This window comes from Anolis sagrei, chromosome 1 (genome assembly GCF_037176765.1).
Source record: "Anolis sagrei isolate rAnoSag1 chromosome 1, rAnoSag1.mat, whole genome shotgun sequence".
Lineage (NCBI taxonomy): Eukaryota > Metazoa > Chordata > Lepidosauria > Squamata > Dactyloidae > Anolis > Anolis sagrei.
In genome coordinates, this window is record NC_090021.1 from 228,934,501 (window position 1) to 228,948,335 (window position 13,835).

Consider the following 13,835-nt stretch of genomic DNA (forward strand, 5'->3'; position numbering starts at 1 on the left):
GATGTTTTACCATCCTGCGGGAGGCTTCTCTCATGTCCCTGCATGGGAAGCTGGAGCTGGCAGACAGGAGTTCACCCCACTCTCCGGATTTGAACCACCAACCTTTTAATCAGCGGTCCTCCTGGTACAAAGGTTTAGGATCTTCATTGAAGATAATTGAAAAGTGCTTCATTGAAAAACACTAGAAATGTCTGTGTTGGGAATTAGAAAAGGAAATTAAACTTAGAACACTGACTTGAAATAAAACCTCCAGTATTATCCAAAGTTTATTCATAATACATCTTTGTGGTTTGTCTGCACCTGCAGTGCTGCATGTGGTTTCCCTACCTGAAATCTGTTATTTACTCAGGAAAAAAAGATGCAAAAGGGAGTAATTAAAATGATTTCATTTTCATTATGAGCCAAGACTGGAGCACAAAAGTGGGGAATCTGCAACCTAATACCAGAAGACCACAGGTCTCATCTTTGCTGCTCATTTGCTACACTAATTATTATTTTTTTACTTCATTTCTACCCCACCTTTCTCGACCTCAGAGAGAACTCAAAGCAGCAAAAAATCAATGCTGCATAAGTAACCAATAAAACACATCTCATCAAAATATAACAATTTAAACAAATAAGCAATTAAAACACATATCAATAAATAAAACAGATTAAAAACCATATAAAATACTGAGTCATGATCTCATATCCAAAATCCATAGTTCATTATTCAAACTGTTAAAGTCTTATTCTGTAGTTTTCTATTCACAAAACGTTTGCGTAAAAATAGGTCTTGAGGTTTTTTTCTACAAACCAGGAGGGATGGAACCTACCCGATGTCACTGAGGAGGGAGTTCCACAGATGAGAGGCCACCACTGACAAGGCCCTGTCTCATCCCAATAAAATGCGCTTGCGAAGAGGTTGGGACAGAGAGCAGGGCCTCTCCAACTGATCTTAAAGCTCTTGTAGGCTCATAGAGGGAGATGCATTCAGACAGGTAAGTTGGACCAGAACCATTTAGGGCTTTATAGGCCAAGATCAGCTCATTGAATTGGGCTCGGTAACAGACTGATGTAACAGAGGAGTAGTATGCTCCCTGTATGCCACCCCAGTTAGAAATCTGGCTGCAGCCCGTTGGGACTAATTGAAGCTTCCAGGCCATCTTCAAAGGCAGCCCCGTGTAGAGCACGTTGCAGTAGTCTATACAAGGTGTAACAAAAGCATGGACCACTGTGGCCAAGTCGAATTTCCCAAGGTACGGGTGCAACTGGCACACAAAATTGTAATTGTGTGAAAGCTTCTCTGGCCACTGCTGAAACCTGAGATTTCAGGCTCAGCAATGAGTCCAGGAGCGCTTCCAAGCTGTGAACCTGTGTCTTCAGGGGGAGTGTAACCCCATCCAGCACAGGCTGTAACCCTCTGCCCTGTTTGGCCTTAGAATTGATCAGGAGTACCTCTGTCTTGACTGGATTCAATTTCAATTTGTTTGCCCTCATCCAAACCATCACTGTCACCAAGCACCGGTTCAGGACCTGAACAGCCCGATAGGTTGGAAATGGTTTAAACACCACGTGGAGCATCTTCACACAGGACTTTATTTATGGCTTTCCTTTTAGAAATCAAAATGGAATCCCAAATGACAAGTTTTAATAATTTACAAAAGCAGTCATAACTCACAACCTCTGAGGATGCTTGCCACAGATGCAGGTGAAACGTCAGGAGAGAATGCTTCTAGAACATGGTCATACAGCCCGAAATACCTACAACAACCCAGTGATTCTGGCCATGAAAGCCTTCTACAATACATAGTCATGACTGTGGTGGTTATAGTGGAAATAATTATCTCTAAATACTAGAACTCAATTTTCTAGTAAAATTTAAAGATAGTAGTAATTGTACCTCAGTAATATAATTCTTCTCAACTATGGATCTTCCAGAAGCTTTTCCTGGAAATCAGACCTTTTCTGATCCCCAATATCTAGCAATGCAAAAACAGAGCACTGACATAATGCAGATACAACTTGTGGGGTTCGCCCCTCCAAGATGGTCATGAAAGTGTAAGCCTAGATGTTTGATTCCCAATTCCCACCACCTCTAATTTAGGTGATGCTAGATGGTGTTGGTAGGAGTTGTGCTCAATAATATCAAGAGCTCTGTCTGTATAACAGCCTAAGGGAGTAAGTCAATTAGTGACTGTTTACGATGATAATAAATTGAATTTCTACATTTTCAGTGGCGCTACTTGAGTACCAGCTGATGAAGACAAATGACATGAATACTTAACTACTTTCACGGCTTGACTTATGAGCCTCATAAAGGTAACTGGCTAGCCATTGCTGGAAATAAAAGATTGGGCTAGATCAACTCCCTTCTAGCATAGTAATGAAGAACACTTGCATCTATGGATATGTATTTATATACTTGTCACTTTTTCTCCTTGCTATTTGCCTAATGAGCTCAAGGCAGTGTACATGTTTCTCCTCTCCATTTCATTTTCACAACCACTCTGGGGAGCAGATCAAGTTGAGGGGGTGATTGAGCCAAGGCTACCTCAACAGAGAGCTTGATATAAGGGTTTGAGTTTTGGTCTATGACTCAAGTTCAGAGGTCAAGTCCCTTTTTTGTTGTTGTTTATTTGTTCAGTCGCTTCCAACTCTTTGTGACCCGATGGACCAGCCCACGCCAGAGCTCCCTGTTGGCTGTGGCCACCCCCAGTTTCTTCAAAGTCAAGCCAGTCCCTTCAAGGATACCATCCATCCATCTTGCCCTTGATCTGCCCCTCTTCCTTTTGCCTTCTATTTTCCCCAGCATCATTCTCTTCGCCAAGCTTTCCTGTCTTCTCATTATGTGGCCAAAATACTTTATCTTTGCTTCTAATATCTTTCCCTCTAATGAACAGTCGGGCTTTATTTCCTGGAGAATGGACTGGTTGGATCTTCTTGCAGTCCAAGGCACTCTCAGAATTTTCCTCCAACACCACAGTTCAAAAACGTCTATCTTCCTTCGCTCAGCCTTCCTTACTTGGCCATTAATACACACTGGGTGAACTTGGGCAAGCCATACTCTCTCATCCTCAAAGAGTGGCAATGGCAAACTATCTCTAAATAGACCTTGCCTTGAAAATCCTGTGATAATTTCACCATAGAGTCATGGTGTGTTGAAAACAGAGGCACGCAGCAAGTACTTCAATTACAGCTTGGCATTCAAACATACATACATAGAGATAGAGAGTAAACATATTTTCCTGTTTGGAAATAAGCAATAGCAACAAATCAATTCAGCCGTGCAAATCATAGGCCTCTGCTCCTATAAGCCGAGCTGGAATTCTGCACACATCTTTTTCCTTTTGCCAAGAGCTGAGCCCATCACAAATGGATAATTTGTACCTCGTCCCCTACCCAGAGATGACCTATAAAATCAGGAGGCTCAGGGCCAAGCTCTTACATCTTACAATCCAAGTTTTAACCTTTATCAGGTAACTTAGTAAGGTGTGTCTCACTTCCCTGTCAGTTAATGATTATAGCTGATTGCTACCTCAATTCCTTGCTTCTCCTCTGTGTGAAACTCAGCATTTGCTTAGCTTAGGGATCCTTCCTGAATTCCCAGTAAAGCTGCCTGATCTCAGTTTTGCTTCTGAGTAGCTATGTATTAAATTTTGGTCAGATAAACAGTTATCTGTGTTCAGTAAACTTTATTGAACTCACAGGAATGTATTTTTGAATAACTGTGTCTAGAATGGGATTGCAAAGAGTGCTTTTGCAACTCTGGGGTAACATTCACAGTATACAGTTGTATATAAAAACTTGAGAGTTAAGCAAAATGTTTCTGTTTGATCAGAACATAATCTGCAATTTTAGAGTCCATTTCCTTTTCTTTCTTTCGTGTCAGGAGTGACATGAAAAACTGCAAGTCGCTTCTGGTGTGAGAGAATTGGCCGTCTGCAAGAAAATAGCCCAGGAGATGCCTGAATGTTTTGATGTTTTACCATCCTTGTGGGAGGCCTCTCTCATGTCCCCACATGGGGAGCTGGAGCTGACAAAGGGAGCTCTCCCCAGATTCGAACCTTCGACCTGTTGGTTTTTAGTCCTGCCAGCACAAAGGTTTAACCCTTTGCGCCACCGGGGGCTCTCCATTTCCTGTGAAGAAGGGAAACTTAGAGGAAAGTCAAGAGCCATGGTTTCCACACAGCATAGTTTATCCTGTCTCCAGTATGTGGATCCATTTGCCCCAAAATACAGGGCATCTTTTAGTGCTCTAAAAAAAAGGCAAGAATACTGAATGACTTTGCAAAAGGAAATTGTAAGAATAAGCACTGAAATACTAAATTGGGCTGACAGCACTTCAGTACTGATCTGAAGTTCAAGATGGCATCTTACCCATGTACAGAAGTTGACCAAGTGGCAACTTACTTCAACCCCTAGGGATGGGACAGTGAGGACAGCTGGTTGTGAGCAGCATACAGCTTTGTCCTCTGATCAGGAGAGATGGTGATTATGGTTTGTGCATGTGTTTGCCTCTCACCCCAAAATGGGAAGATTGGGTACCCCTTTTGGTTTGGTTCATAACATAGCAGTAGTCTTCATGTAGTCAGTGTTTACACATGAGACAACAGTCCCCCTGTCTAATGCAGTGGTTCTCAATTTGTGGGTCCCCAGGTGTTTTGGCCTACAACTCTCAGAAATTCCAGCCAGATTACCAGCTGTTAGGATTTCTGGAAGTTGAAGACCAAAACATCTGGGGACCCACAGGTGGAGAACCACTGGATGGAAGGGCTGGTTTTCTTTCTGGGTCTTGCCAGATTATTTTGCATGCAAAGTGATTTCCTCATCCTTCCATTAAAGTTAAAGACATCAAGGCTCCTCTCTTATGTCAATTTGCGCCTTTCTCGATACTTCTATAGATTTAGTCGTCAAATGTAGTTGGTGTGGCATTTTCCCTTATGCACTTAAAATGTATTTGTTTGCTTATTTAATAATGTAATAGTCCACCTTTCTTTCAATCCAGAACCCAATCCAAAGTCTGCCCAAAAGCTATTGCTATAGGTGTACTGGCTTCCAAACTCATTCTTTATCATGAAAGTCAGAATTGTCCTTGCACTACTGTAACATTAGAGCTTTAAAATGTTACTACTGCAAAATAAAAGACAGTCTTCTCTTGATTGTGTTAAAATGGTCCAAAGGTGTCAATATAAAAGATCTCACAGTTCTGAGGAGAGATAAGTGATTGGGTCTATGCTAGGAGTTTATTGAAGTAGTATTAGATGCTGTTTTGTACATGTGCAACAAGTATCTGCTGTCTATCTCCAGGATGAATGTAGCTGGCTTTTCTTGCCACAATATACCGTATATACTCGAGTATAAGATGACCCGAATAAAAGCTGAGGCACCTAAGGAGAGGAAGGAACGCCCTTCTTTCAGCCCCACGACTGTTGCCGGAGGCTGATAAGATGGCACGCAACCTTAAAGAATTGGGACAATTAATGGTGAGCATGGAGGGAAATATCAGATCGGACCTCAAACGTCTTGGTGGTCAGATGGAAGAGGTGAAGAAGGAAATAGGTGCAGTAAAAAAAACTGCACAGTCAGCTCAGAAAAAGGCTGATCGAAATGAGGAGAGGATCAATCATCTAACAAAGCAACTTGCCCAGCTGAGTGACAGACAACGACGCAGGAATATCAAGCTGGCTGGAATCCCTGAGGAGGTTCGGGAAACTGGTAAACAACTAGAAGAACTTTTGGTGAGTTGGCTAAATGAAAACAAAATAAATATAACCCGGTCTTCTCGACCTCCGATGAGGGACTCAGGCTGGCTAACAACAGAGAATCAATATACAAATAAACTAAAGCATAATAACATCATAGTACATTAATACATTAAAACACATTAAAATACAGATAAAGAATTACATAAAGCCAATTCGTCAAGATATTATATGTTAGCGTTTAGTTATTATGATTTTTTTCTGTCCACATGTATGTTGGCTTTGAATTTTTGCCATGAGTAGTTGGAAACCACCTTAAGTCTTCCCCTGCAGTGATAAAGGTGGTATATAAATATAGTAAATAAATAAAATAAAATAAATATTAACTAAAGGGGGAAATTGGTTTCTTATACATTTCTTCCATCAAAATGACAAGAAGGAAGCTGTATGAGTTTGATGCCACTTTTTTAGGTGAAGCAATCCTCAAACCTCGGGGCTACACCTGGTAATATGGCAAACCTGGACCTGCAGTTTTCCAGTATGTTTTTAAAGTTGTAGCCTAAGACATTTTGCCTGCCTAGGTTAGACACCAGAGGTCTCCACAGACCCTTTTCACAGATCAAGAAAGGGCAAATTGCAGCTCCCCTGTACCATTTATGTGGCTGCTAGGGAGCCATCATATCCTCAAAATTACCTCTGGGGTGAAGAAGTCATTTCCACCAGGTCTGCAGACTCTTCCCTAAGGTCAAACAATTTTTTGTAAAATTTATCATTTTTTTGGCTCAGTATCCAAATTGTGTCGTGAGAATGTCCTTGTGTCCCATAGAGGGTGCCCGGGACACTCTATTATTATTATTATTATTATTATTATTATTATTATTATTATTGACGCAAGTACAGTGAGAGGTGCTGCCTTTTAAGGTCTCCTGGGGAGCTGATGCAGATCCCTTGCTTTCCACAGTTGCCTCTCCATGCCATAGTTGTAAACTGGAGGCACTGTGTTGAGTCTGCTTCAATAAGGATCCCTATGAGTGTTCATACTGCATGATGGTGCATGATGTGCAAGACAGAAAACTATGACTTCCAACACTCCGCACACAGAGAGATATCCAAATATCTACCTGAGGCCGCCGCCTCACATTAAGATCATCCTTGCATATCTGGACAGCTTACTCCCCTTCAGGACCAGTTTCAGGCATGCCCAGCTGAGGACATCCCTTACTAGAAGAGATCCCTTCAACTTGTGCTCAGTTTGTTCTGTTTTTGAGTATTTGGACTTGGCCCATTAGTTCCACCCAAGGCTTCAAAACTGCCTGTTTTCTTTTTGTTTGTTTGTTCCTCCCTCTCTGAACTGGCTCTCTTCCTCCTGGTTATGCTTGCCTTGTCCTTTGTTGTCATTCCCCAACACCATTAATGAGCTTCTGTCTTCCCTAGTCACCACCCCACTGCCTTTTAGAAAGTATTTGCTGGAATTTGGCTCATTAGGGGCCCGGGAGGAAGGGGGGGGGGGGTTAGCTGGAAGTCTAGTGGAGCAGGAATAATCCAAGCCTAGACTGGGAGCTCTGGTCCCCCTCCCTTGCTCAGTACTGTTTTGCTTCTCTCCCCGAGACTACAGCATAGCAACAACAACCAGCAACAAACTGCAGGAGCGAGTAAATATTTAAGGGTATTAAAAAGATTTTGACGTCAGCCTGCACCAGGTAAGTTGTGAGGCTGTTGTTGCCTTGATGTGATCATTCCTTGGGGTGGCAGATGGTAGATCAGGTGGCACTGCCATCTTTTCAACTAACCTCTAGATACGTCTTTAACAACTGCTTGGGACACTGGGAAATGAACAGTGAATCTGTGGAAGGAGACAGTTGTTTGTTGTTGAAGTTTCCTAACCGAACTGCAGTTTAAAATGCAAAAGCAGGCAAGCCTGTTTTGTTTTGGTTCCTTTTAGTTGGCATACTAGGGACATTCAATTGGCAATCAATTTAAGTTTGATATAGGTACCTCAGTTAACAAAGCTCCTGGACACTGATTCTGTAATAGAAACTTTGCTACCTGCAGCTTATATAACATGGAAAGAATACTTATGGGTTTCTATACCACAAAAGAAGAGGAAGCAGATCACTTCAATACATTTCAAAAAACATTTTATGAAACACTAACAACATGCACATGTGAAATGAAAAACAAGTCGAGCAGAAGTAAGCAAAACCATTTTCAAACTGTTGTTGTTCATTCGTTCAGTCGTCTCCGACTCTTCGTGACTTCATGGACCAGCCCACGCCAGAGCTCCCTGTCGGCCGTTACCACCCCCAGCTCCCTCAAGGTCAGTCCAGTCACTTCAAGGATGCCATCCATCCATCTTGCCTTTGGTCAGCCCCTCTTCCTTTTGCCTTCCACTTTCCCCAGCATAATTGTCTTCTCTAGGCTTTGCTGTCTCCTCATGATGTGGCCATAGTACTTCAACTTTGTCTCTAGTATCTTTCCCTCCAGTGAGCTGTCGGGTTTTATTTCCTGGAGTATAGAAAGACTCTGTAAAAGAAAGAATCTTCTTTGTTTTAACTATGCCATGCCTATTTGTTGTGTGCTTTGAAATAATTTCTGACTTATGGTGAGCTAAAGCAGAGCCTATAATGTGCTTTTCTTGACATTTAGAGGGTTTTATTTTACATTTGTCTGAGGCAGACCGTTTGACTTACACAAGTTCACCCAGTGGATTTCCCTGACCAAGCAGGGATCCAAATCTTGGTTTCCAAGTTGTAGTCCAACACTCCAATCACTACACCTCCCATGTTCAGAGTTTGTCTGTGGCAATCTCAGAAAAGAGTTTCCTCCTTGTTTCTCATGAAGTATAGGTATACTGTACCACTATTTTAATATGCAGGGATTTAACAAAAACAACTAGCAGAGAATAGGAACAGCTGGAGCAGTGTTTCCCAAGCTCTGATCTTTCAGGTGTTTTGGATTTCAACTCCCAGATTATTGACCAAAGTAGCTGAAGCTTTTGGAAGTTAAAATCCAAACCATACAGGGGAGTAGAGTTTGGGGATAATTGAACTAAGCCATATATGTTTTGTGGAACACTAGCAATATTTAAAAGATTCCTAAAGAAGAGAGAAAGTGAAAACTAAAGATTAAATCAAACCCCATGTTGTGAGAGTACTTATTAGAAAAGATGGTTCTCAGCAGGACAGATTACCAGGGAAGAGAGGTAGCAGGCAAGTATAACTGGAGAAAAAATACAAAGAGAAGCAGTCTTATTTTAATTTAGTTTAAGGAGTGGTATTTCCATTGTAGCAATAAAGCAGCATTATATTGAGAGTTGGGGTGCAGCATTTTCTAATATGTTAGAATGATAGAGTTGGAAGAGACCTCGTGGGCCATCCAGTCCAACTCCCTACCAAGAAGCAGAGGGCTATTACAGTGGATCTTGAAATGTGTTCACATCAGATTGTTCAGTAGACTGAAACTGTCAGGAACCATGTTGTCTCTTTAGGGGTGCACATCTGAGTTTTAAGGCTACTTTGTGTTTCTGAGCTGTAGGGCACTAGGCATGGACCTCAAAGAGCATGGTAGTGTCCCAGAGTGTTTTGTTGGTGGAAGGACTACTATGACTTTCAGTGGGAGCGGAGGAGATATGTGGATTTCGTGACTTTATTAAAATACCTGAGGAAGGTATTTCCCATTGAAATACTAATAAGTTTATATTTCTTAAAATTGTTCTTCATTTTAATTATTGTAGTGTTTTTAAGTGTTTTTTTGCACTACAAATAAGATTTGTGCAGTGTGCATAGGAATTCATTTTTTTCTTCAAATTATAATCCGGCCCTCCCAACAGTTTGACGGGCTGTGACCTGGCCTTCTGTTTAAAAGGTTTGGGAACCCCTGCTCTACTGTATAGAGATAGAGATTTCAACTGCCTCAATCTCTGCCTAGACACTGCCAAGAATGCAAAGTCCAACAAATCCCTTGCTCACAATTTCAATCACTAAAAGATGGAAGAAGTGACCAGGAGATTGACTACCTTGAACCAGGTTTTCATTTTTAAAAAACTGTTTTATAATATGTAAGGAGTGGAAATCTTGGTTGGAATAGGACACATTCTCCTTATGCAAAAGAAATAAAGGAGGGAGGGAGAGAGGGAATGAAAGAAAGAGCTGAGTACAGTCAGATTCACTCACTGGATCTTTAAGAAAGCTGATTACAATAAACTTAATGAATGAAAGAAATACTAAGAAGGGAGTTCTTGATGAATGGGAGTTTTTTAAAAAAATGAAATATTATGTAATAAACTGAGGTTTTAAGAGGAATGTATGAGAAGATGTAAGAAATCTCAAAGGAGGCAAATCATGAATAAGAGAGTTTTAGCAATGTTTGCACAAGCCACAATTCCCATCAAACTTTTCAAAATTGGATCCCTCTTTAATAATTTTCAAATTACACCAGCAATTTGAAAGAACTGAACATCTATCCCAGATACTCGACTTAAGAATAGGAGGAAGGATCTGCAAAGGGTGAATCAGAGGGAAGATTTGCAAAGAACACGATCACTAAGATCACCAAGACTCCGTTGACTGCAGAATTAGGGCCCTGTAGTGAACACATACCCCTTTCCGTGGCCTCCCCCCATCCATCTCCAGACATAAGTGCAGCTCAATGGACTAGACGAAATAGGCCAGCAAATCCAGGGAAATTGAAGGAAACTCCACAAATAGAAATGGAACTGGCTTGGAACTTTGAGACTCCAGAGGGCAGAGCTACAGAAATGCCCTCGAAAGATCCCAGGAGATCCTCCCTAGAAGGAAATATGGCTGCCCCAGTTCCATTACTCTGCCCTATCTCAATAGAATCATTGGAAGACAACTGTGTTGAGGCCTTCTCCCTACTCCCAACTCCAGAACAATCTAAAATAATTGACAGAGTGGAAAGGCTGAGGAGTACCTTGCGGGCAGTCTGTGAAACGTCTCTAACAGAAGATAATACAGACTCCTATTTAGCCCCAGCCCAGCCCCCAGTGAAACAGGAGGGGTCTTTTTTTAACTGCCCTGATGTTCAATTAGATCTGGAGGAGACCCATAGGAGACCCATCTTCACCCAGATTAGAAAATCCTATTGAGGAGGATGACCTTGATTGATTAGACATTTCAGATCCCTCCCTACATGACCTACCAGGAATTATTCCAACTCTTATTGGTAGGAGATATAAATTGGGGAGACTAAAATACCACTCTGCAAGAAAGTCCAGAATTACATCTCTTGACAATTCCCCACCGGTCCCCCTGTTCAAGTATCATGGTTAACCTTGATAGCAAAACCCCTGAGCTGAGAGTGCTGCTGCTTAATGTCAAGTTGGTCAATGATAAGACAGCTATCATGAAGGACTTGATCCTGGATGGCCGACCTAGCTTGTATTATGGAAACCTGGTTGGATGAGAATGGGGGGGGGGGGGAGGGACTTTCTTACCCAGCTATGTCTACCAGGTTTCTCTATGCCACAGCATGCAAGGTCCAGTGGGTGAGGAGGTGGGGTTGTAGTGATCTATTGGGATGATAAGAACATCTCCCTCTGATAAGAACATAAATTCTCAACCCTGAAGGTTTTGAGTATCTCTACTTCAAAGTGGGAGACAAGGACAGGATAGGGATTCTATTGGTGTACTGGCCTCTTCACTGTCCAACCGTTTCCCTTCTTGAGCTGACCAAGGTGGTCTTGGACCTTGTGTTGGAGTCTCCTCAGACCATCAATTTGGGAGGTTTCAACATTCATGCCAAGGGGACCTTGAGTGGCTCAGTATTTCATGGCTGCCATGGAAACCATGGTTCTGTCCCAGCAGGTATATGGCCCAACGCTGGACACACGCTTGATCTTGTGTTTTCTTCAGGGGGGAGGGTAGGTTGGTTTTAATGGTCTGGAAGTGCGGGAACCCTCCATGGTTTTTTTTTTATCATGGTCAGATCATTTCCTGATCAGGTTTAGGATCACTGGAACCCAGGCCCTCCACAGAGATGGAGGACCCATTAAGATTGTCTGCCCTAGGAGACTTATGAATCCAAATGGCTGATGGCTCTTTAGGATTTTCCTGCTACCAGGATTGGCGATCCTGTTGATGCCTTGGTTGATCTCTGGAATAGAGAGATGACCAGAGCAATAAACACGATCACTCTGAAGTGTCCCCTCTCATGTTGTGGAACTAAGTCAGCCCCTTGGAGTGCATATGGAGGAAAAATCAGCAGAAATCCAACTTGAAATTATCAATGAAACATCAAAAGGAATATGAAATGGTGATCATATAGGGTCAGCCAGTAATAGACCATCTGAGCTTTTTTGCGTGGCCAAAGTCTTTTGGTAATTAAAGAGGCAGTAGTTAGACCTCTGCTAAAAAAGCAATTGCTTGATCCCACCACATTGGAGAATTACCAACCAGTGTCCAATTTACCATTCCTAAGTAAGGTCTTGGAGAAGGTGATGGCCAGGCAACTCCAAGGGTTTATGGATGAAGCTGATTATCTGGATCCATGTCAGATAATCATGGTTTCAGACCAGGATATGGGACTGAGACAGCTTTGGTCACCAATGCAGAGAACTAGATAAGGGGAGTGTACCTTACTGGTTCTCTTAGACCTCTCAGTGGCGTTCGATACCATCAACCATGGTTTGCTTCTGGGACATCTGGCTGTGATTGGGGGACAAAGTACTACAGTGGTTCCGGTTCTTTCTCACCAGTTGTACCCAGAAGGTGATGCTGGGGGAGGTCAACTCTACCTCCTGGCCAGTGTCCTGGGGGGTACTGTTCAATATCTACATGAACCACTGGAAGAGGTCATTTGGAGTTTTGGGTTTTGGTGTCATCTGTATGTGGATGATGATCAACTCTATCCTTTTCATCAACTGCCAAGGAAACTGTCAAGGACCTAAACCAGTGTCTATCGGCTGTCATGGATTGGATGAGGGCTAACATGTTGAAGCTTAATCCAGACAAGACAGAGGTACTCCTCATCTCCCATAATGGACCCAGGAATAGTGACACCACCTAAGCTGGATGGGTTCACACTTCCCCTCTAATCAAAGTTTTGTAGCATGTGGATAATCCTGGATTCTGCCCTAAACCCGGAAGCCCAGGTGGTGGTGGTGGTAACCAGGACTTCCTTTGCTCAGTTAAACTGGTATGCCAGCTATAACAATTCCTGGAAAAGTCAGACTGGCCATGGCATTACATGCATTAGAAACATCCCATTTGGATTACTGCAATGCACTCTACGTGGGTCTGCCTTTGAAAAGTGTTCGGAAACTTAAATTTGTCGATGGGACAGCAGCCAAGATTCTAACTGGAGTTGGGCTAAGGAAACATACTATTCCTCTCCTGAGACAGCTCCATTGGTTGCCCATATGTTTCCGGGCACAATTCAAGGTGCTGGTTTTTAACCTATAAGGCCTTTTACAGCCTTGGACCAGGATACTTGAAACAGCTATGTACCCATCCCAAATGCAGCTTAAAGATACTTGAGAAGGGAACTTTTCTGGGAAGGCCCCAGCTTTGTGGAACATCCTCCCTAGAGAAATCAGGGCCACCACCACTCTTTTATCATTTAGGAAATGAGTGAAAACTTTTATGCTTGAAAAGATCTTCAGGGGAACTTAAAATTATAGCTGGTCCACAGATCTCTCTAGATCCAAGAGTATAGGAATTTGGCTCCCAATGGGGTTAATTAAAGGTTTCAAATATGTATACTATACTTGTAAATAGGGTTTTATTGCTGACAGTGTTATATAATCAAGTTGCTATAAGGAATTTATTTGGCTTTAATCTGTTTTAATCTCGCCTTGGTGCAAGAGAAAAGTGGGGTATAAATCTATTTATTTCTTTCTTTACAGTATTTATATACCTCTTTTCTCACCCCTGGGGGGACTCAAAGCAGTTTACACAGAAATAGTGGCAAAACTCAATGTCTTACAAACGTACACCAAATTACAATCAATACCATAACAAAGTATAAAATCAATGGGACAATTCATCATAAGATACAATAAAAAAAGGCATTTAAAACATGAAATATAAGAATTAAAACACCTAATAAAAACTTTAAAATTTTGTGATCTAAGTATGTCTCAAATAAATAAATAAATAAATAAATAAATAAATACAATTGAGTAGCCAAAAT

The 13,835-nt window shown here is 41.9% G+C and overlaps 1 protein-coding gene across 2 annotated transcripts in view; it reads left to right on the top strand.

Moving 5' to 3' along the window:
* The first annotated feature begins 7,193 nt into the window (after positions 1–7,193).
* Positions 7,194–13,835, top strand: part of VIL1 (villin 1) — a 54,724-nt gene continuing 48,082 nt past the window's right edge. For both annotated transcript variants that reach the window (XM_067460587.1, XM_060773491.2), the window contains exon 1: positions 7,194–7,384. The gene's annotated coding sequence lies outside the window, so the exon portion shown is untranslated. The remainder of the gene's footprint in view (positions 7,385–13,835) is intronic.